The sequence below is a fragment of the Equus asinus genome, chromosome 6 (assembly GCF_041296235.1).
Source record: "Equus asinus isolate D_3611 breed Donkey chromosome 6, EquAss-T2T_v2, whole genome shotgun sequence".
NCBI lineage: Eukaryota > Metazoa > Chordata > Mammalia > Perissodactyla > Equidae > Equus > Equus asinus.
The window spans coordinates 9554967-9576396 of record NC_091795.1 but is presented as its reverse complement, the minus strand read 5'-3'; the positions used below and the strand labels follow the sequence as shown (position 1 = coordinate 9576396).

General features: G+C 44.5%; 1 protein-coding gene across 3 annotated transcripts in view; it reads right to left on the bottom strand.

The window, feature by feature from the left end:
* The window catches only part of TGFBRAP1 (transforming growth factor beta receptor associated protein 1), a 67851-nt gene extending 54354 nt beyond the window's left edge, over positions 1-13497 (bottom strand). For 2 of the 3 annotated variants that reach the window (XM_044773071.2, XM_044773072.2), the window contains exons 1-2: positions 13384-13497; positions 1214-1338 (exon numbers count right to left, since the gene is read on the bottom strand). The gene's annotated coding sequence lies outside the window, so the exon portion shown is untranslated. The remainder of the gene's footprint in view (positions 1-1213; positions 1339-13383) is intronic. The other variant, XM_044773073.2, reaches the window with a different exon arrangement.
* Positions 13498-21430: the final 7933 nt, after the last annotated feature.

The following is a 21430-nucleotide window of genomic DNA, read 5'->3' as shown; positions in this document are numbered from 1 at the left end:
TTGCTTTTGGCATCTTCTCTTTGGCTCTTGAGGGTTCCTAAACCTCAGCTCAAAAATGACAGTTCCACTCTTTCTGGCTACAGAGCAGGGTAGCAGAGATTGTGATATTACCCATAAGCTTAAAAAGGTTTTTTCTGTGTGCTTTCCTTGGAGACCTGTTACATCAGCTACATAGGGTTTAGAGGCCCTATTTCTTTTCATAGCACATAGCTGAGCCCAGGAGAGCCCATGTGCATGAATTTATGAGCCAGACAATAGCACCAGCTATATTCTGATTTCAGGGACTCTGTCTGTCCCGTAAAGTAAGCACCAGGTCCAGATGGTTCTCCTAGCAAATTCTGCCAAACACCTAGGAATCACATAACTCCAATTTTACATAATAAATTTCTCTGAGAATAAAAAAAAGAGAGAACATATCCCACCTTATTTTATGAAGCCAGTATAAAGTGTAACTTTGATATCCAAACCAGATAAGGATATAGGGAAAAGGAAAATCATAGATTATTCTTAGTCAGGAATAAACATGAAAGCAGTAGTAAATATTAGCACACTGAATCAACCAATACATACATTTTAAAAATACAGTATGACTAAGTTGGTATGCAATAATGGTTTATGGTAATAAAATCTATTGGTTTAATTCACCATATTTACAAATTAAAAGGGAAAAAACATTATTTCAATAGGTGCAAAACAGTATTAAATACAATTCAGCACCTATTCATGACAAAAAGCTTAGCATATTATCCTGACAAAGCTATGTAAAGTAAACAAACAAACGAAAACCTTAACAGCAGAACTGTAAAACCATTCCCTTTAAAACAAGGAACTAGACAAGGATGTCTGCTACGACCAGCTGTTATCCCCCCAAAACACGCTGAAGTCCGAACTCCCAGTACCCGTGGCTATGACCTTATGGGGAAACAGGGTCCCTGCAGATGACCAAGTTAAGACGAGGTCATGAGGGTGGGCGCTAATCCAATACGACTAGAATCCTTATAAAAAGGGGAAATTTGGACACGGACACACCAAGAGGAAAGACATGTGAAGACACAGGGAGAAGACAGCCAGCTGTAAGCCAATGATCGCCTGAGGCTGCCGGGAGCTGAGCGAGGCCTGGAACAGAGTCTCCCCCAGCGCCCTCAGAAGGGACCAGCCCTGCTGACACTGGATCTCAGACCGCCATGCTCCAACACCGAGAGACAATACATACGTGTTGTTTAAGCCACCCAGGTTGTGGTGCTTTGGCACAGCAGCCCTAGCGAACCAGCACACCGTCTCTATTGAACACTGGGCTGGAGTCTCTGCCCATTGAAAAAGCCGAGTAGTTACAACGAACTGAAAAAACAAAGACACAGAGCCATAGTTATTCACAGATGGCATTACCATTTGCACGGACACTCACAAATAAGCTATTAGAATTAATAAAAATTTAGAAATATTCTTTAATTTTTAAAAATCAATATACCAAAGTAATCTGCATTTCTACCCACAAACAACAAACAGAAACTTTAATCTTAAAAAAAGACATTTACAATAGTATAAAAAAATTAAGTATGAAGGAATTATCAAACAAAGATGTATAAGAGCTTTGTGGAGAAAATCATAAAATCTTATTACTAGACATTAAAGGAGACCTAAATTATAATCCCAGCAGATTTTCTTCAGAAGTTGACAAGCTGGTTTTAAAATTTAAATGGAAATCAAAGTACCTAGAATTGTCAAAACAATCTTGAAAAGGAAGGACAAAGTTGAAGGACCTACACTGATTTCAGAAATTGCTATAAAATTGCAGTAATTAAGACATGAGGATAGATAAACAGATCAACGGACTAGAAGAGAAAGTCCCAAATTAGACCCACACATATACATTCCACCAGTTCCTGACAAAGGCACCAATGCAACTCAACGGGGAAAGGAAAGTCATTTCAATAAATGGTGCTGGGAACAACTGGATAACCTTACAGGGGAAATAATTAACTTTATCCCTTCCTCATACCATATTCAAAAATTAATTTGAGATGCATCAAATTATTTTAAAATTCAAAGTTAAAACTATAAAGCTTCCAGAAGAAAACATAGAAGAATATCCTTGGGAACTTGGGGTACATAAAGATTTCTTAGGATACAAAAAAGTGCTAGCCATAAAAGAAAAAAGTTGATAAATAGGATTTTATAAAAACTAAAAACTTGTATCCATTGAAAGATACCATTATGGAAATGAAGAGGCAGGCTCCAGACTGGTAGAAAAACTTGCAATATATACCTCTGGCAAAGGGCTCATGTCCAGAATATAAAAAACTCCTACAAACCAATAATGAAAACACACACTTATTTTTAAAATGGGGAAAAGATTTGAAAAGGAAGGTATATGAATGACCAATAAGAACACGAAACGATGTTTACCATCATTCGTTATCTGAGAAAGTTACGTCAAGCCACAATGAGATACCATTTCACTCCTATTAGAATGGCTACAGTGAAAACGACCAACAACACTAAATGTTAACGAGGATGTAAAACAACCAGAAGTCTCATACTTTGTCAGAAGGAGCACAAAATGGTAGCGTTACTTTGGAAATCTGGTGGTTTTTATAAAGTTAAAATGCATTTATCCCATTACCCTGCAATTCCACTCTTAATGTTTCCATTTCTCTTGAGTATATACCAAGATCTACACAAAGACTTGTACAAAAATGTGCATAGCAGCCTTACTCATAACAGCCCAAAACAGGAAACATCTCAGTTTTACCCATTTGCACCCACTTGAGTGTAGCGTATTCACACAGTGGAATACAAGTTGGAAATAAAAAGGAGTCACAAGTGCTGAAGGCAACATGGCTGAACCTCAAGAACATGGAATGAAAGAAGCTATACACATCCCGTCTGTCTCCACCTATACGAAGTTCAAAAGGAGGCAACACTACTCGACAGCGATAGAAATCACAACAGCGTTGACTTTGGAGAGAAAGGGGTGACGAAACGGAAAGGGACCCAAGGGAACTTGTGGGGTGACAGAAATAGACTGTATCTTCTCTGAGGTACGGGTTACACAGGCGTGCGGGTTTGTCAAAATTCACTCAAATGTGCACTTAGGTCCTGTGTATTTTACCATATCCAAATCATGCTTCAACAAAAAGAAAAATTTCCCCTAGCTGAAGCAGAGAAAAAATGCAATTCCAAGAAAAATTTTAACAGGTACACATGGGTGTGTGTGTGTGAGTAACTCGACCAGCAGATTCTGAAATTCATATGGCAGAGAAGGGCCAAAAAAAGTAAGACAGTTCTGAAAAAAGGTAAAGGGCCTTGACTCAACAGGTAACAGTAATATAAAGCTATGTTATTACGATAATGTGGTACTGGTAGGAGGTGAGACCAAGAGATCACCTATGGGTGTCCAGAAACAGACCACGAACGTACGAAACATTGAAATATGCCAAGAGCGGCACTGCATATCACGGGGCGTACACAGAGCGTATATATGTTTAATCGACAGTGCTGGGACGATGGATATCCACAAAGGAGAAAAAAAAGAAGCTAGATTCCTACCTTGTACCATGCATCAAAATTATTCCAGATGAATTTAGATTGTTAAGTATGAAAGCATAACTTTAAAATATTGAGAAGAAAAAATATCTTTTTGCCCTTAGGGTAAGAAAGAATTTCTAAAATAAGTTGTAGGGCCCTTGGGGGTCAGCCTGGTGGCACAGCAGTTAAGTTCGCATGTTCCGCTTCCGCGGCCTGGGGTTCACCGGTTCGGATCCCGGGTGCGGACATGGCACCGCTTGGCGCGCCATGCTGTGGCAGGAGTCCCACATAGAAAGTGGAGGAAGATGGGCACGGATGTTAGCTCAGGGCCAGGCTTCCTCAGCAAAAAGAGGAGGATTGGCAGAAGTTAGCTTAGGGCTAATCTGCCTCAAAAAAAAAAAAAAAGTAAAACCTCTTTTCTTCAAAAGATACCATAAAGCAAGTGAAAAGAGGAAAATATGGGGACGGGGGAAGACAATAACATCATGTATCTGACAAAAACATACGTGGATGATACAGGGGACTCCTACAGAAAGCAAACAACAATGATCTAACCGAAGAACGGGCAGAATACAGGAACAGGCTTCTCACAGAACAGGAAACAGGAATGGCCAACAGACACGGGAGGATGCTCAGCTTGACTAAGCATCTGGAATTGCAAACTACACTACAATGAAACTCTTCACACCCACTAAGCTGACAAAATGTTTGACGTGTGATGACACGAGGTGTTTGCAAGGACACAGAGCAATGAAAACTCTCCCCACGGCTGGTGGAAGCTCCCCAAGCGCCAAGACCACTCTGGCGTTCTCCAGGAAGCCCGTGACATTGCTGAGCAAGCACGCATGCCCTACAGAATTCATGTTCACCAGGGCACAAGCAGGCAAGTCGGCAGCAATCTTGTGACAGATAAAGGAAAACTGGAAACAACTCAACTTTCCTCAACAGGATGGACCACCATAGAGACAAGAGAACGGACACAGCTACCCACAAGGATGAACGTCAATGCTGAGGGGAAAGTTGCAGAACACTCTAGACTCAAAGATATATAAGGCTTTCCAAGACCAAAAACATGAAAATCCAACTAACATAATATTCAGGGTTTCAGCCACAAAGTTAAATGATAAAGGAAAGTAAGAGAGTGACGCACACAATGCAGGGCGGGCAGGACCAGGAGGGGCTGACGCCAGACTTCTAAGGTGTTAGCAGCGTTCTGTTTCTTAAGCTGCAGTTTCTTTTATTATTCTTCCCTACAGCTCACACAGACTATAGATATTCTCATAAATGTATTCATTAAAAGTACATATATATGTAAAAATAAAATTCTACTCGTTTCCCCAAACCAGCTTACCCCGGAAATAAACAGAGAATGTCAATTTAATAATCTTGGTAGGATTCACAAAATGCATGTTCCTTGTTTAAAATTTCATTTAATGGAAACATTTACCATTTACATAAGAGATTTACTTGTAATTTCTTAGTTCATCTAAAACCAATGCTTAGTTTACACTGTATCCATATTTACAAAGCCCAATATCAGGCATCCGATCAATTCTTTCCATAAATCCCCCTGGATTATTAGAAGATGGAGGAAGACACCGACGTGGGGTAGAACACCCAGGAGGGCAAGTGTCCTGCTTGGGGTCGGGGCTGCCGCTTCCAAGAGGCCAGGCTCTTACTCCCCGGACCTCCACCTGGCTGCAGCTTCTTCTGCAGCTTCCACGGCCATAGGAGTATCTGCACACTTTTCAACCAGTGCAGGACTGGTGGTACTAACTGCCCTGCTGCCCTTTGCATTTCTCTGTACTCAATCTCACCAAAGCCAGGCCTCATAAAAAAAGCCACAGCAGAAAGAACATGGAATAATAGCAATGTTCAAAGTAGACAGATTGTCTAGACGTAGAAAGAGGCTTGTAGATCCAATGTTATAAGATTAAAAGTATATATATATATAGACTCCTGATCCGAGCCAGAAATAACTATATTCTGCTAAAAGAATGCTATGACAAAGTAGCATTTATTAAGATGGGATCCTTACCGGTAATTACTGTTCTTGAACCAAAGAATGACACTCTGTTATCTCCTGTCACAGAATGTGCACACAATATGACAGCAACCTTAATCAAGATGGGCATGGTGTCCTATGTGGCAGCAAAAATCTCACATTTGAGAATTACATCAACACTTTAAAATCAAACAAACTGTTTAGAGCCCTAAGAGTGGAGCTATGTGGGCACGAGAGATTCACCACTTCGGAGGAGAGAAACCCAAAAACTCATCAATGGGTATCACAGCCCTGTTACAGGAGGCCCTTCCCCACAGACAAACTAAAGATTACTTCTTCACCTGGGCACTTTTAAAATGACACTCTACCTAAAGTTAGATTTGCTATTCTCTCATTTTACATTAATTTTTTTTTTTCTTCAGTTCTGATAGTCCATTATAAGTGTATAGAGATCAAATGGCATTCTAATGTTTGGCCCAAAGCCAGGAGAGATGCAAAGTCAATACACGAAGATGGGAAGGAACACGGACCTTACACCTCAAACATCCCGTCATTACCCTCCTTCAAGCACTCCAGAAAGTACGCCACTGCCTAAAGGATATCTGCACTCTGCAAAAACATGAAGCCCCTAAAAGTCCAACCTCAGCCAACCTTTCCTCTCTTATTTATAAAGAGAAGTTACAGCTCTTAACCTATTCATATTATTTCACATTAGTCACTTCTTGTGTTACCCACATTCAGTTATGAATTCTTGAATTAGCTAGCCGCTTGAGTTCGAAAGAGCCAGTCTCTAAGCCTGCAAGAGTCCAAGGCACTCTACAAGCCGACCAGCTGTCAAGAGCGATCCTGAACCAAAACTACTCCCTGGGCAGCTTTTCAAGGGACCGAAACTGTAAGTCAGAAAACAGTGATCGTTAACTACAATGGTTCGATTGAATGTAACAGCAACAGTCCCTAAAGTGAAAAACACTGCCTCATTCTCACCTGCCTACTTCGTGGCCTCTGCATATGGAAGGGGGGGGGGTCAGGCTGGTGTCAGAAGTGGGCGTGGGGAGGACTGCGCAGGCCCACCTGTAACCCGTGCTGATGGCCCATCACAGGCACTCGGGCACTCAGAGTCAGTGTGCTTGCTTGCTTTGCATCATCCCATGATTTGCAGTATTTCTATAAATACAATGACTTTTTTAAAAGTTTGTATTTCGTCATCTTAATAACGGACTTTCCCTTTATAGAAAAAAAATGTTCCTTAAGGTTTTCAATTAACCTGGGTAAACATATTTATTAAGACCCTGAAGCCACAGACACATACCAATATGCATTACAGGGGACAATCTTTGAGAAAACGGAATATGTCAGTTCTAAAAACCAGACCTACAAGGGAATTAACAAAAGTTGTCACATATTCTGACACTCGTGGGAAGGGCCGAGAAGAACGCAGACACTCCCAAGCTTCATCAGCCGTTTTCAGCTCCATGTCAGCGGGTTACTATGTTGGTCCCATAGGATCGGGGGGAGGAAGCTAAAGCGCAGAGGACAGAGCGGAGAGATGACTTCATCCTGCAAAGAGGAGGGGCCAGAACGCAGTGCTCTGAACACAGCAGAACACTTTCCTCACTCCCTGTGTTGTTTTAGGCTGGTCCCGAGAGATGTGCACGGGACGAAAACTTAGAAGCAAGCGCAGGACCCAGCAAGGAGGCTGACCTGCTATCTGGATTGGGACAGCCCAGAAAAGTCAGGTGTGCATTCAGTGGGACGAGGGCGTGCGCTGGCATCGGCCTGGCTCGGGCCAGCTTGCTAAATAAAGCAGAAGCAGTGTGGACAGTTCCCAAGGGGCCTGCCGCCCAGGGTCCAGCCTCTGTATTTGCACCCCCGTGGCCCCAAGCACAAACTCTGACCTTCCCATGGATGAATAACCAAATCACAGGGCTCAAAATTCTTTACTGGGTAAGAAGAGGCAAACCTTGCTGGCAAAAGTTCTTCCCTGCAGGCCACCTTCAGACGCTCTCTTTGTACTAACTTAGCACAATGAAATGGTAACCGATGTCCTCTACTAAAATCCAACGGCCGAACACCTCCACTTCCCAGGGAGGACTCCACAGGTGCTCTGCCCATCACCTTCACAGTCTACGGAAAGAACACATTCAACAAAACCACACCAGTGCCTCAAAACTTCAGTTCAACCTCAAAGACGAGTATTGCTAGCTTTATGGGCTGATTAGCTCTTTTCTTAGGATATAAACTGAATCTAACTACAATCGACATCATCTCAAGATCAAGAAAAGCATGAGCTGTCTTAGTGACCACTCTAAAGTCAGATAAGAGGTGCTATACGACCTAAAGGCTCAGTGGTCCCAAGTATAATTCTGTGTGTGTGATAAGAAGGCTTGAAATTTTTGTTTTTTAAAGCGCAGTTGGCTTCTTGGGAAAAAAATCTCTCCTAAATCCTCAAGGAAAAGGAATAGCGTAATTGGGGGACCGGGCCTGTGGAAACAAAACAGAAACATGACAGGAACAAGACGACATTTATGTCCCAGCCCACCAGGGTCAAGGGCGCGAGACTCTCTTCCTGGGGCCCAGGCCCCAGCGGAGTTTCATCAGAGCTGCTCCTGCTGCTGGGGGGGGGGGGGGGGGGTATGGAATGCATCCCAACATCAAATTAAAATGTCATCAAGGCGTGTCGCCTCTGTAGTATTCCTGACAAAATCTATCACCACGACCTAATCACAAGAAAAGGCCAGGCAAACCCAAACTGAGGGACAGTCCACAAAGACCTGAGTCTCTTCAAGAGGGTGCAGGTCAAGGCAAATGAGGGAAGATGGAAGGCCTGTCACGGACTAGAGATCAAGGAGACCTGACAACAAAATGCAATGTGAGGAAACTGGATCAGAAACAGGACCACGGCTCAGAAAAAAGGCATGAGCGGAAAACTGATGACATCGAATAGTCTGTAGTTTGGTTACTAGTACTGATGCTAACTTGCTAGCTTTGATCCCTGTACTACAGTCATACAAGACGTTAGCAACCGGGAAAGCTGGGTCAAGGGCACATGTGAACCCATACTACTTTGCAGCTCCTCAGTGAGCCCAAAGTTACTTCAAAACAGAGAGGTAAAAGAAAAAGATAAATGTAATCACAGTTTACTGGTTTATCATCTTGCCTTAGAGTAATCCAAACACAGCAGAGAGCTGAGAATTTCCTTTTCTAGCAGGAAAGGAGCTTGTTCAGAATGATCTGGGTATCAGTAACCAAAAAGGACAAAACGGAACAGGCCACAAACAGCAGTCCAACAGAAAGCCCCTTTAAGGCCTCAGGCTCCTAGGGCAATCTTACCATCCCTTTTTTAATTGAGTTACTCTTGAAGGTGACTTTTCTCAAGTTTAGTGTTCTAGCTTAAAATGGCAGATATGAATAATACCTACAAATTAAGTTTTTTCTCCCGTGAATGCATTTCAAAGGGAGAGTCTGGGACTTGCGCTCATTTGAAAGACTTCCCATAGATGAGCTGAGATGGGACCGGAGTGAACATCAGTGGACTCCTGCTGGGTCCAAAATCTGACAGACAGGAGCCTCAGGAGCAGCCAGCCGGCAAGCGCCTCTGAGGTGCACAGAGGGCTTCAGGTGAGCAGAGCTGGGAAAGAGCAGGTCACGAACCTTCTCAAGGCCCTCCGTAAGGACCACAGCCCCAGAGCGAACCGGGGCCCTTGGGTCAGTACAAGGCAGACGTTCTCAGTGTTAACCCGGGGATCCTGAGTCTAGTGGCTTGGCCACCTGCTTATGATCTTGGGTGAGTCACTTAGAGCCACTAGGCCTGTCACTTGCTTGTAAAGTAGGAATTTGGACTGGACTACATGCTTCTCCAGCACTGTTCTCCAGCTCTTCTGGAGGACAGGGTATCGCAGGGGAGGTAAGACTTCTGGAACGCTCATCGTGTGCCAGATGGCATTAAGTGCTCTCTTCATGCTCACAGTGAGCCTACAAGGTGAGTACTATCATTATTCCATTCTGCAAGAGGTCTAGAAAGGCTGAATGACCCAGAGGGAGCTGAGATTACAACTGAGGCAGCTTGACTCAAGAGCACATGCCCTTAACCACTGAACCACACTGCCTGCCCAGGGTAAAAGCTGCTCCAAGTCTGGATGAAGGATGAGCACCAACTGACTGTGGCCCTGGCCAATGCCTGATGGCCGCCTCTTAATAACTCTGAACACTGGGTTTGGTCGGATACTGTGCACTCGATATAAATGATTCCCTTTCACTCTCACGATTCCTCTGAGAGGTGGATATTATCACAGACATACAGAGATTTTCAGCAGCTCGCTCAAGGTTACATAGCTACAAGGCAATGAAACAGAGACTTCAACCTCAGTTTCTGTTTCTGACTCCAAGGCCATATTCTTCCCCATCTTTTGATGGAAGGGGCAAGTGTGATTTCAGAGCCTCTCCCAGAATTCAGCCCTCCCGAAGAAAGCACCAACTCCAAACATGAGGCCACTGTGGTGGGGCCTACAGACAACCGTCCTGCCTTCACCCCTCCTAAGGGACCCATGCTATGAGCAGGGCCCTCACTTTCCCATCCTGAGTCTAGAAGAAGAATCCTGTTAGCCTCCCTCATGCTACCTCCTTAGGTTTCTGTGCTGCCAAAATGGCTTACCCCTGCTCTATGGCCATAAACGACTTTTGTCACAAACAAATACTTCTCACCAAATGGGGTTCAGCGTCAGCATTCCCTCGCTCAATTTCAGATACGAGTGACACATTTACACATTTCTCCACTAACCTAGTAATCTTATCAAAACAGGATATATATTCACATGACATAAATGATTCTTTCGGAACTGTATCCCCACTGGCCCCACGTCTTCTCTAAATTCCCACAGCCATCTGCCTAATGACTCAATCTTGAAATTTGCCAGCAATCAACAACAAATTTATGGCCTTGTACCAAAGAAAACTTTTCCCCCTTTGAAAATTAGGACACTACTTGACAATCGTTTCATGTTATCTTTTGCACTCACGTGACAGACATAGCATAAGACCAGTTACAGCACAATAAACCTGCTTCAATGACCTGAGAGAGCATCTAAAAAAAGAAGAAGAAGAAAAGAAGATAGCTAAAGTCTAACATCTAACTTGCCATCTTGATGTTATCCTGGTACATACCCACATGTAACCATTCTCAGTTACATTTAAATACATATATATGTAAATATACATACCTATGTGTATATATACCATAAACAGTATATACACACCACACACGTATGTGTGTATACATATATCTGGGTGTGTCTATCTGTGCACGCATACAGTGTATGTGAGTGGACACAGGTATGCATCCTATGCATCCTCGACTAGAATCATCAACAGGTATAACTGAAGAAGAGATTTAGGAAGGCATGGGGAGGTGAAGAGGAGCAGAGCGGGTGTATGAGTCTCCAAGGTATTTCCTTCCTAACATCTTTCTCAACACCGGACCTTCAAACAGCCACAAAACATTACTGAGCGCCTACTGGATGCCAGGCAACTGTCCTCTTTTACATACATTACTTTTCCTGAATCTTTAATTTACCCAACAGCAGCTCCTTGACTATCAAGAAAAGCCCTTGATCTCAAACCATCCGTAAGATTTCACAACACGCTCAATGACTGCCCCTGCTCTTCTGCACGAAGCACTCAAGTTCGTTTGGGGTAACTGCAAATTAACTTGCTACTTCTACATTCACTTAGTAGTTATGTATTTTTTAATAAAGAAAAACGGGTTAGGTTTGCCACAGAGGAGATGAGTTGTAAAATAAGGGCCAAATTATTTGGCAGTGTCCAAACACCTGGCTGCCACAGATGATTAACGTATTTCTAATGAGGACTGGATTCAGACCAAGATGAAGATGCTTAACCCATTAAGCAAAATTTCCTCGAGTTTTCTTAAAGGATCACAAATTTTTACTACTAGCATGAAGGAATGAGCCACAATAACTACTTTTTTTTTCTTAACAGCAATGCTAGCTGCAAATTAGGCCTAGAAAATTTAGTGTTTTTTTCAACAGTGAGCTCTGTACTTTTAAGACTTGTCAACTGGAGCTGCCTGATGGAAGAATGGGCCCTTACAAATCCCTGTTGCTGGAGGGTTAGGCAGAGGCTGAAGCGCACTGGGAGCCTGCAGGGGTGGACAAGTTGCCCCAACTCTAGGACCAGAGAACTGCTGCCCATGGTCATGAGTCGAGGAGAAAAGGCAGAGTGCATGCAGGTGACGGTGTTACCGCGCGTCTCCCCCCACACCTTTGTAACACGTACACCGTGAGGTATACAGCAAACTTGAACTGAGAACCCACAAGGACCGAACTCCAGAGCAGAGCATTCACTGGTAGCAACCACTCTGAGCCTAAAAGCACTGACTTTACAGAGCCCACCATCCTCATTTATATTTATTAATACTTTATCAAGCACCCACTGAGTGCCAGGCCCTGTGCCAAATGCTACTTTCCTTATCAGGATGCATGTATCTTTTCTAACGTTACCCCTATTTTGATTGAGGAAATTGAGACTCAGAATGTGCGGTAAACTGCCCAAAGCTCACAGTTAGGCGGTGGCAGGGTCAGGGTGTGAACCCACAGCCCCACGCTCATCACCACCTAGGAGCAGCACTGCCCCCATTTCGGAGATGAACTGTGGCCTGGGAAGGGCCAGCTGCAGACAGTTCTAGGGGATTCTGGTCAGTGCTCTTTGTAGCATAAACACGAAAGAGCCGCTTCCATGACTGCTGAGACTGCTTGTCTGGCAGAAATGGAAGGAAAAAGAAAAGGAAGCAGCGGGCCAGATGTTCCTCTCTAAATGCCTACAGTGCTGGGAGCCCTCAGTTGTCCACCAGCTTCTGGCTGGCCAAGAGAGATAAGAGGGCCCACGAGGAGGATGCAGTGGGCATTGGCAGGCCCTCCAGTCCTCAGTTCTGACTTCAAGTAAGCCACCTGACGCTGCAGCAGGACCCTCCTCCCACACCTGTCTCAGCGCCTTAACCTGTCCCTCCAATCTCCTGCAGCTGCCTTCCCTCCGCATGGACAGGGGCCTGCCCATCAGCACTTCACCAAGGGTTAAACCCGCTGGGACAGGTTCTGGCCCCAACACCCAATCCAGTCTATTTGCATTAAGAAGCACTGTGTAAACCCTCATTTCCAGCAGCCGGGGAGGGCTCCCAGAGTGGCCCGGGTGCTTTGTGAGGGTCACCCAACAGCCCTTCCGCAGAAGCAATGACAGGTGCCGATAACTGGAGACTACAGCTTCTGTGTTTAAAGTCATCCCCATATAACACACAGGCGGCAAGCGGGAAACCCAACTTCACCCGCACCTCCGGAAAGCAATGGAAAGGAAAAATCCCATGGTGGTAGCAGCCGCCAACCGTTGATCTGGGCTGATAAGGGGCGAGGTCTCTTCCCTCCTCCCCAACACAGCCCTGCCCAGTCTCCCAGTTGAGAGCAACAATTCCGGCCCGAATGTGACCCGGAATCTGAGTTCTCAAATCCCAAGCGCTCCAGGAAACACCAATTTCAGCGACCAAACCATTCCACACCCGGGTGGGGGCAAGGGGCCCAGGGTGAGGTCCTTCTGGGCCCGTCCCTCCATAAAACCAAAAGCCTCCCCCAAACAGGGACTACTCCGATCTTCCCCTGCCCCAAACACACACCCACTCACACCCGCTCCCTCCTCACACGACACGCCACCCACCCCTGCGCAAGCCACCAAGCCCCCGGCCCCCACGCCGGCACACCTGCCCGGGTCCGCCCGGCGCCCGCCTCCCCGCTCCCGCCGGCGCACGCACACCTGCGCGCCCGCGGGCCCCGCCCGGCCCTCGCACTCACCCGCGCGGCGCCCGCCGCCCGCCTCCGCCGCCCCGCGCCGGCCCTGCGGCCTGGGCCCGCGCCGCCGCCGCCGCCCCGCGCCGGCCCGCCGCTCCTGGCTGGCCCGGCCCCGCCGCCGCCGCTTCCCGTCACGTGGGGCGGCCGCCCGGCGCCGCGGAGGGCGGGAGCGCGGTGCGCCGCGGGCCCGCCCCGTGCCCGGCCCGGGGGACACCCCTCCTGCCTCTGCGCCCTCCCGCCCACGGGATCCCAGGAGCGCCCGCCCGCTGCGGCGGCCGGAGGGTGGAATGAGCCGATTCCTTCGAGCGCTTCGAACAGCGCCTGGCGCCGGCGGGTGCCCGTGAGTGGCAGCGACGACTGCTGTCCTTACTGTTTCCTCCTCTCGCGCCCGCTGGCAGGGCTTCGTGAACACCCGGGCCGGGCCCGATCGCCCGCCGCTCTATTTCTAACGCCAGAACAGGCCGGGCAGAGTGCAGGCGCTCGGGAAATACCTGCTGAATGAATGAAGCCAGCCAGCCAGCCTGGGAACAGCTTGACCACCCTGCCACCTGACCCAGTGGGGCTTGAGGAGCTGATTTGCTGGTGGTGGTCCCCGTGAAAATGAAATGTATTGCTGGGCATGAGCTGCCCGCCCCCAGGCCCAGAGCTAGTCCAGAGCCCCGGGGACTGAAAGGGATTCCCGGGGAGCAGTATATTTGCATGATATACTTATTTAAGAGGGGGGTCCTGGGACTCTTTTACACACTCCTTTTAGGAAAGTCCGTCAATAGCTGTTCCTTTGGGTCAAGCCACGATGAAGAATCCTAGGTTACCTTGAATCCATGAACCTGTCTTCGGTATATAGTCAAAATCCAATTTATGATGAAAGAGTTAGAAAGCTTCCTCCAGAGTTGTCAAACCTCAATTATTAGCATATAAAAAGTCAAGTTTTCTCAGTAATATCCCGGGACTTTACAACCCACCAGTAACCTGTGGCCTCAGCTTTCTTCCAGACCCTGTAGATTGCAAAACAAAGATGTTTTCCAGGGCCAGGAGTTTACTAGATTCTACTCTGTGGTCTTCTGTTTCAAAGGCAGAAAAGCAACCCCCAAAAAATGCTAAGTGAAGGAAATAAAGAACCATCAAGAATCAGTCTTCTGTGGCCTGTCCTCTACCCCCTTCCTTCGTGTGACTTCATAGTCACTCATATGCCCCATCCCCAGACAGTACTTCAGGTCTGACCCAGTGGAACTAGTGTCACCTGCTCAGCCTCCAGGTAAGGGACCAGTTTCCCAGCCGTGTAGACCTATGAGCAATGTACAGAAATTGTGCTTCAAGGGCAAGTGGTAATGAATGGACTCTTAGGTCTCAAGGGGCCGACAGCCAATGGAGCCAGGGAGCTGGAAGGCACCACAGCAAATCCAGCCCAGGCCCATGGAGAGCGTGTGCTGGTCAGCAGCGAATCACTGGCCCAGCTGGACCTAGAATCCACATTCACCCTTTTCCATTTTATTGCTCCACCATCCCAACCGGCAGAGAACCACCCAAGACAAGTTGCAGAGTGACATCTGCTGACTGTCAGACACTGGGCTGAGGGCCCCACAGCCATGACCTCATTTAAGCCTAGCCATATCCTTAGGAAGTAGGCACTATTAATTTCTCCATTTTTTTTTTTTATTTTTTTTTATTTTTTTTATTTTTTCCTTTTTCTCCCCAAAGCCCCCCGGTACATAGTTGTATATTCTTCGTTGTGGGTCCTTCTAGTTGTGGCATGTGGGACGCTGCCTCAGCGTGGTTTGATGAGCAGTGCCATGTCCGCGCCCAGGATTCGAACCAACGAAACACTGGGCCGCCTGCAGCGGAGCGCGCGAACTTAACCACTCGGCCACGGGGCCAGCCCCTTAATTTCTCCATTTTACAGATGAGTTGACTAAGGCAAAGAGAAATGAATTACTCGTCCCAAATTCCATGGTAGTAAGAACAGACAAGGATAAGAACCCAGAATTCAACAACACAGTGAATTTTTTTATCTATAAAATTAAGTTCTATTGATTGAATAGTATATGGAACAACATTTGTGTTGTGCTTTAGACAATCTAGGAGTGAAAATGTGCATTAACGAAAAAGATAATTCAGAAATAATTACTTCCTTTATGAAAGGATTTACCATAGGATTCTTAAAAATGGCAAGCTCCACATGTGCACATTATTCCATCTAGAAACATTTGTTCTTCCCCCAACTTTCTGAGAAGTCTTTTATATATGACACGTACTTGTATATAAATAATTATTTCCATAAATGTGCAAATATTTGCATCAAGCTAATTTTAAATTCCTCATGTTGTTCCAATTGATTGCATTTAAGAAAAAATAGTCGTATGTTTTTCAAAGGAATTAATTAACTTCACTTATTTATTAAGTATCCCAATTGGACCCAAATTAAACATGTTGAGTATTTTATAGGATGTGAAAAAGATGTGTTCTAATAGGTTAAGGAAGATTAAGAGTTGAATGGATATGACTGAATGCTTTAATCGTTGCTGTCTATTCCCAAAACTTAACACCCTCACACTTACACACACTCACACTTAACCCTGGGTTCCTCACATCCTCACTGGCTGTAAGCTCCTGGGGGCAAGTGTGTCTATCTTCGTGTAGGAAGCACTCAACCAATTTTTGAAATTCCTGATGCTCAATACCAATAAACTAGCTTTAAAGAGGTTATCTTTAAAGATAAAGAGAACTAGGTTATCTTTTAATGCTAAGACTCTATTACTCTAATTTATTAAGCTCTCTTTTTTCAAGTACACATCTAGCATTTTTACGTATCATTTTAGATGAGGTTAAGCAAAGAAAGGGTACATTTTCGATGTTTTTAAGCAAACATAGCTTACTACATGCCATGTTTTCAGAGCTTTTACATGTATTAGCTCATTTAATGATTTATACACATATATTCATATACTCGTAGTCTATATTCAGTAAGCTTTTTGAACTGTTATGCAAATAAATTATTTCTCTAACAGCTCCTATGTGCCAAGTACTATGGCAGAGACTGCTGAAGATAGTGGAATGAGGAAGACACAGCCCCTGATGTCAAGCAACTAAATTCAGTGCAGTGGTTTATGAAGAATGATTGATAATCAGCAGTGTCAGCATCACCTCAGAACTCGTTAGAAATGCAAATTCCCATGCCCCCACACCAGACCTTTGGGGTGGGGCCCAGCACACTTTTTTTTACAAGCTTTCCAGGTGACTCTAATGTTCACTGATTTAGTGGGACATGTGGAAGAAATACCCACCTAACCAGATGCTAAGGAAAATAATGTGCTCTAGAGGTTTGGTGACAGTAGAGCTCAGTTAGGCAGTGCCTGAGGATCAGGAAAGGATTCTTCAGATTCATTCAGCACACACTTACTGTTCTTATACTGTGAACCAGACACCGGGCTAGGTGCTGAGAACCCCAAGATGAAAGAGACGCTGTTTCAAGTTGCTCACGAAAGAGGTGACCTATGACGTAGGTTTTACAAGAAAGCCACTAGTTTATGTATGAAAATGTATCTTTCTTATGATCTGATTGTAAAAGGAATGAAAAATGACAATAATAAAAAGTACAATCATTAATTATCATTATGGTGCTGAAGGTAGTTATTTGAAATTCAAAGCAGAACTGTGGTTCTAAATAGCTAACATGGGTCCAAAATGTGAAATGTTTTTTAAATTGTTACATTCACTTTGAAGCTCCTTAATTTTACCTATGCTCAGATATATTTTTGACAACTAATGATAAAATATTTGTAACAGATATCTTTTTTTGCTTATTTTGTTTTATTGTGGTAATTATTGGTTTATAACATATAAATTCCAGGTGTACATCATTATATTTCCATTCCTGTGCAGATTGCATCATGGTCACCACCCAGAGACTAATTACCATCCATCACCACACATGTGCCTAATCACCCCTTTCACCCTGCCCCCTTCCCCCTTCCCCTATGGTAACCACCAATCCAATCTCCATTGCTATGTGTTTTTTGTTTGTTTGTTTTTAACTTCTACTTATGAGTGAGATCATACGGTATTTGACTTTCCCCCTGTGACTTTTTTCACTTAGCATAATACACACGAGGTCCATCCATGTTGTCACAAATGGCCGGATGTCATCATTTCTTATGGCTGAGCAGTATACCATTGTGTATATATACCACATCTTCTTTATCCGTTCGTCCCTTGATGGGCACCTAGGGTTGCTTCTATGTCTTTGCTATTGTGTATACTGCTGCAATGAACATAGGGGTGCATGTATCTTTACGCATTTCTGTTTTCATGTTCTTTGGATAAATACCTGGCAGTGGGATAGCTGGATCGTATGGTAGATCTATTCTTAATTTTCTGAGGATACTCCATACTACTCTCCATAGTGGCAGCACCAGTTTGCACTCCCACCAGCAGTGTACGAGGGTTCACTTCTCTCCACATCCTCGCCAACACTTATTGTTTCCTGTCTTGTTGATTATAACCATTCTGAGGGATGTGAGGTGGCATCTGGTTGTAGTTTGACTGCATTTCCCTGATAGTTAAGGATGTTGAACATCCTTTCATGTGCCTGTTGGCCACCTGGATATCTTCTTTGGAGAAATGTCTATTCAGATCTTTTGCCTATTTTTTAATTGGGTTGTTAGCTTTTTTGTTGATGAGATATGAGTTCTTTATATATTTTGGATATTAACCCCTTATCACATATATGGTTTGCAAATAATCTTCTCCCAATTGTGAGGTTGTCTTTTTGTTTTGTTGATGGTTTCCTTTGCTGTGCAGAAGCTTTTAAGTCTGATGTAGTCCCATTTGTTTATTTTTTCTATTGTTTCCTATGCCCAGTCGGACATGGTACTTGGAAATATGCTAAGACTGAGGTTGAAGAGCATACTGCCTATGTTTTCTTCTAGAAGTTTAATGGTTCCAGGTCTTACATTCAAGTCTTTGACCCATTTTGACTTAATTTTTGTGTATGGTGTAAGATAATGGTCTAATTTCATTCTTTTGCATGTGGCTGTCCAGTTTTCCCAACACCATTTGTTGAAGAGACTTTGCTTTCTCCATTGTATGTTCTTGGCTACCTTGTCAAAAATTAGCTGTCCAGAGATGTGGGTTTATTTCTGGGTTCTCGATTATGTTCCATTGATCTGTATCTGTTTTTGTGCCAGTACCAGTAACATAAATATCTTAAATATTACACTACCAACAAAGGAATCAACATCCAAAGTTCTCAGTATATATTTGACGATTCATTTGTCCCATAAACATTTATTGAGTACCTACCGAGCGGAAGCACTGTGCCTGCTAGTGACCAGGTAGGAGATTCAAAGGAAATGTACAGACCCTGTCCCAGAGGAACTCATAACCCGGTGAAGTTATGATGTCAGGGAAGGCAGTGTTTGTTGGTTTCCCTCAGGTTTGTTCTTGTAAATTATAGGCCCCAAACAAAAATGTGAATAAAACCTCATGATCTTTGAGTGAAGGGAAAATTCTCATAATACTGAACTTAAAAATGTATGGTTACTATATAATACAGATAATAAAGTAGCAGGAATAAACTTCAGTCTATTTGAGTTTATACTCAAATGTGTAACAAATGGAATTTTTTTTCTGTAACTGAGATTTATTTCTGTGTAAGCCCCCACTCAGCTGCAGTGACAATAATCTTATCAGCGGAGGCCCTCCCCCTTCCTCAGGGCTGTGTCTTGGGTAGGGAATTTCTGAAGTGCGAAGATACAGGAGAAGCTGGAAAAATCAGATCCTTGAGTCACTGGTCCCCACAAGGATTCCAAGATGTTTTTTGTCCTCCATTCAGGTGTCGGGTTTTCAGTCTTTTGGTTTCGACGCTGACAGGCCTGTCCCCTCCAATCATGGCAACTGCCTGGATTGAGGGTCGGGATGTCTGTGGCTTCCTCGCCCTGTGATGTGGCAGAAGTCTCTGTGAGGCTGCCCTTCTGCCTAGACACATCTGAAACGTCATCTCAAAACTTATTAGAAATGCAATTTCTCCCCCTTCCTTCATCAGAAACTCTGATTAAAACACAGTCAGCAGAGGGCAAATTCTCTGAGGTTCCTCTCTCCGAGGCTCTGCCCAGGATGGCGCGGGCCAAATGACCAAATAGTCTGTCTTTCCCTTGGAGAGGGGAGGGGTGTTAGAATCTCATTCTACTTCCTCCTCTCTGAATCTTGATTTTTTTTCTGCCTCAGGGGACACTCCTTCTATCATGATTTTTGCTTCAAGGTCACCTAGAATTATGTTAATAGATTTAGCTTTAAGCAGGGCAGTACTTTTAGTTTTAAAGTGAGAAGTAACAGGAGAAAAAAAGCACAGATCCTACCTGACGCAAAGCATTTTTGCTAATGAAGCTTCAGGTTAGGTGACCGGCCTGGAAAACCACAGGGAACGAGAGCACAGCAAGGACCTGTAACTGTATTTTCAGACTCTTAAACTCCATTCTTTGCCCACCTGCACCATGATTCTGCCACTTCTCTCCTTTGATGACAGTCAATAGGCTACAACAAATCTCCAGACAGATGCAACAGAGGAGGCACCTTACATACTAGAGCTCCAAGCTCATAACATCATGAAGTGATGTTATAATTTCCACTTCACAGGTGTGGAAGCTAAAGTGAGGAGACATGAAGTATTTGGCCTAAGTGAGTGCTGGAGCCAGGGTTAGAATCCAAGTCTGGGCCACTCCAAAGCCTGCCCTTTCTCTACCTCTCTAGACTGCCCCCTATGACCGAAAACTTTCTAAGCACCAGCTACCAGTCATTAAGTACCTACTCTGTGCTCAATGTCTTCTGTAATCTCTACTGCTTGGACAATCTTCATGGAGGGGAGTGGCACAGCATTTTTCTTATGAGAAGACTGAAGCTGAGAGACTTGAGTAACTTCCCCAAGGTCTCAGTGCAGCAGAACAAAATTTCAACTGACGTCTGTTTCCAGTCTAGGCTCCTTCTAAGGAAGCTGCTTTTGCCACTAAAACCATGTGCCTTCTGGTGAAGCAAATGGGGATAATAATACCAGTCACACTGATTTCATTATCATTATGAAAATCAAATCAGATTTGGATATTGAATACCATGATGTTAAAACTATCAAATTAATACACAACTTCAAATTAGGACATCCAAATACCGGCCTCAGTGCAGTTCTAAAGCTCTATTCCATTTTGGGCAAGTCATTTACTCTCTTTCAGATCAGCTTCCTTAGCACTAAAATGAAAGAACCAGACTGAAAAACTTTTTTTTGTTTGTTTGTTTTGTTTTTTTGGAGGAAGATTAGCCCTCAGCTAACTACTGCCAGTCCTCCTCTTTTTGCTGAGGAAGCCTGGCTCTGAGCTAACATCCGTGCCCATCTTCCTCTAGTTTATACGTGGGACACCTACCACAGCATGGCTGCCAAGCAGTGCCATGTCCGCACCCGGGATCCGAACCAGTGAACCCCGGGCCGCTGAGAAGCGGAACGTGCGAACTTAACCGCTGCGCCACTGGGCCGGCCCCGAGACTGAAAAACTTTTAAGTTTCTGCCCAGCTCTGCATTCCATTTCTAGATAAAGTATCATATACATAAATGATTAAGAAAAATTCCAAACAACCTCTCAGCTTTATCCTGTCTTTTTGATTTAGCATCTCACTTATTTTCCAATACTCTTTCAAGGTTTATCTTTTTGTTACTGAAACCAAAGTGGGTTCACCTCCTGGCAAGTTAAATCAGACTCTCCATCAGAAGTAGCTGTCAGACAAAGTAGGGTGTGTTTGCAGCAAATAGGAGGCCACACAGAATCATTTCCAAAGTCATGGCGTTCCAAACAAAGGGAAGCACGCCCCTTTTATTTCAGGTGGGGAATGAATATGCAAAAGGGAGAAGTGGACATTCTGTTTGGCAGGCTCAGTTGGAAAACATGCTTTCACATACACTACAGGTTACAGCAATACCTAAGCTCCTCCTGGAGAGATCTTAGCCGTAAAAATAAGGTGAGGGTCATAGGCCTCACTCTTGTGGTGAGGCTTGGTCTGGTTCAGGGTGGTT